This window comes from Pinus tabuliformis, chromosome 1_2, assembly GCF_031772625.1.
Source record: "Pinus tabuliformis cultivar Carrire ecotype Pingquan chromosome 1_2, CPIR1, whole genome shotgun sequence".
Taxonomy (NCBI): domain Eukaryota; kingdom Viridiplantae; phylum Streptophyta; class Pinopsida; order Pinales; family Pinaceae; genus Pinus; species Pinus tabuliformis.
This window is the reverse complement of record NC_142298.1, coordinates 1,190,467,283-1,190,470,632: the sequence shown is the minus strand read 5'-3', so window position 1 is coordinate 1,190,470,632 and position 3,350 is coordinate 1,190,467,283.

Genomic DNA, 3,350 nt, shown 5'->3' with positions numbered 1-3,350 from the left:
TTTTAAGCTGGTGACTTCGTTTTCTTGTTTTGCAATAGCTTGGAGTAGATCTGTATTCTGCTTCTTTGATTCTTCAAGATCTCCTTTTAGTGAGAGGATTGTAGCTTCAAGATTTTCATAGTAGCTGGATCTATCTTTGAGTTTCTTGATGGTTGTGCTTCTTTCGTTGACTTCTTTTCTTAATGATGTCACTTCATGCTGCAATTTTTGACATTGGTCTTCCTTGTCCTTGAGTAGCTTTCTTACCTTGTTTCCTTCTTCTAGTTGGGCCCTTAGTTTGGTAGCTTCTTCTTTGAAATCACATTCCCTTTTGTTCAATAGATCTTGTTGATCTCTAATTTTGTCTGTTAGCTTTTTAAATTCTGCCTCTATTTGATATCTTTCTTGTTCACCCATAAGAGCAAATTCAATAGTTTCGCTATCACTTTCATCTCTTTCACAAGGAAATATAGCTGGAACATCAGAGGATAACACATTCATACCTGATACTGATTCTGAATCTGATTCTGAATCTGAAGAGCTTCTTATGCCTAATCCCCAATCGATTCTTCCACTATCATAGTTCTTCTGAGATGACTTCTTTTTCTTATGAGCTTTCTTCTTAAGCTTCTTTCCCATTGTTCCACGGATCTCCTTCAAGCGATCAAGCTTTTCTGAAGGACCTGCTCCGATACCAATTGTTGGAAATAATACTGAGAGGGGGGGGGGTGAATCAGTATTATCATATTAATAAAACTTTTTCATTTCCATAATCAGATTCATATATGCTACTTCCACAACTTCTTATGATTAAGTTAATCGATCTTCAATGAGTGCATTAGAACATTATCAACCATATTATCAGTTAACAGATGCAATAACATAAAGTAGATCATCACACATAAGGCACACACATGAACACAATGATGTAAGGTGGAAACCCAATGCGGGAGAAAAACCACCTGCTGCAAGTCATCTCAATCTTCTTCTTAATAAGAAAATTCTTTTACAATATTTGTACTGGTGCAGCCTTATACCAGTACGGGAGCTACAACCCCCTTTTCTCTTGTACTAGCCGATCCATTTACTAGTACGCAGGCTACTACCTGCTACAATGCTCCAAATATTTCCTTTAGCTCTTGTACTAGCTTAGATACTAGTACGTAGGTGCCAGCCTACAATTTTCTCTCCTTCAAGTACCACGTTTCATTAATTTTCATACTGGATACACTGAAGCACAACCCATAAACTGAAAGGCCACATTTCATCCAATTTTCATACTGGACCCAACAACAACATTGAAGCTCAAACAACCTTATGAAACACCCAATCAACTGAAGTAACCAGATCAACAATAATAGGACCAAACCCAGAACACAACAATGATAAACAAAGATTTTAAGAGAAGGAAGCACCCTGCTCAACTGCCAGCCTGAGTCCGGACTCACCCTGTTCAACTGCTAGCCTGAGTCCCTGGACTCACCCTGCTCAACTGCTGACCTGAGTCCCTGGACGCACCCTGCTCAACTGCTAGCCTGCGTCCCGGACGCACTCTGCTCAACTGCTAGCCTGCGTCCCTCGCACTGAGTCTATTGAACTGCCTGCGTCCCGGCGCACCTGAACCCTTCCTGCGCCTGCGTCCGGCGCACCTGAACCAGTTCGCTCCTGCGTCCCGGACGCACCTGAACCCTTACTGCACCTGCGTCTCTTTAGATATGAAAGATATAAAGACTTCAAGACTAACCCAAACAGTTAGATCTACAGATCTGATCGTGCGCCATAGTGATCATAGTCCATTAGAAGATTCGCCTTCATAGATCTGGACTAGATCTCACCAAAAGATATTCAACGAAGATGGTGCTCAATCCAAATGAACTCCTTTGCTTTATATAGGCAAGCTTCTCCCCAAAACATGGAACAATACCACGAGCCGACACCATAGAAACACAAAACCGTCGGCTAGATACCACACAAGAAACCCCCACGTGCTTTTCTTTGCCTTGAAATGTGTGCACTGGGCGGACGCACCTCCTGAACGGCTGGCCTGCGTCCCTGGTCGCGGGTTCTGCATGGTATACCTGCGGGGACGCACTTTCTGTAAGGTGTACCTGCGTCCTTCATAATTTCAACAATATTTGAACCTCTGCTTACAAGGGGCTTGCCATTTGATTCCTTTGAGCTATCCTGTAATATGTCACATCTGATATTTCTTCTGTAGATTCATCTGAATGTATATAAGTGAGATGATCTTCTATGAGAGTGTTGCCATCAAGTACAACATATGCATCATAATGCCAACAATCTCCCCCTTTGGACTTGATGGCAACAACACCGAATCACTCTCCCCCTTTGACATCAAGGGCAAAGGGGTATGCTCCCCCTAAGAACATGCTCCCTTTGACTATGAGCCAGATCTACTGAAGTCTCTGAATGAGCTCCCCCTTTGTATATGTCATGGTGCTCCAATCTGGTAATGGTCTTTCTGAGAACAAGCTGAGATGTCTGCTCTGCTGTATAGTGCTTGTTCATGCTCAAACTCCCCCTGATTATAAGCAAGGTTTGCAAAAAGATGTTCTACAAGAAGAATATGACTCTATATATCATAAATGACCTTCCTATCACCAAAAGACTCAATACATACATTCATCACCCATCACAATAAGGATCATCCATCCAACCAAGTGGGAATACATCAGAAATATGAAAACCAAATACATTACATCTTCATCCCATGCATAGTGGGGGGGACAAAGGCCGTTACATGACCTGAAGAGATGACTACAATAGACCATTACAACATGAGTTTTGCTATGACCTTTCAAATGACAAACATCATCAACAACACTGTATAATATGCTCCATAGTATCTGTCAACATCAACTCACAACCATCCAGATCTACATGAATCAAGAGTCATCAAATGAGAGTATCAACATCAATCAACATATGTATGAATAATCATCCCTGTATCTAGCCAACAATCCTCATCCATTTGTGCCAAGAAAGAAATCATGCATCATGCACATGTCAACAGCTGCATATGAGTGACTCATCATCGTCATGTCTTCAACAATGCGACTTTGAATAATCATCCATGAAATCAGCCAACCTCATCTATGTATGTGCCAAGGAAAATAAAGACTCCATGCAAGCATCATTAGAGAATCAACCATAAATCTGATCATGTGATCAACTCATAACCATAGCAAGATGAATCATAAGCATTGTCACCAAGGACCATAATGCCAACAATGCATTCAGGACATATGCTCCCCCTGAACCAGTGCCATCTGTTAAATCTGATCATGCATATCAAGAAGAATCAGCCAATAAATGCTTTGAGACAGGTACGCACTTCATCTTCTGCTGCG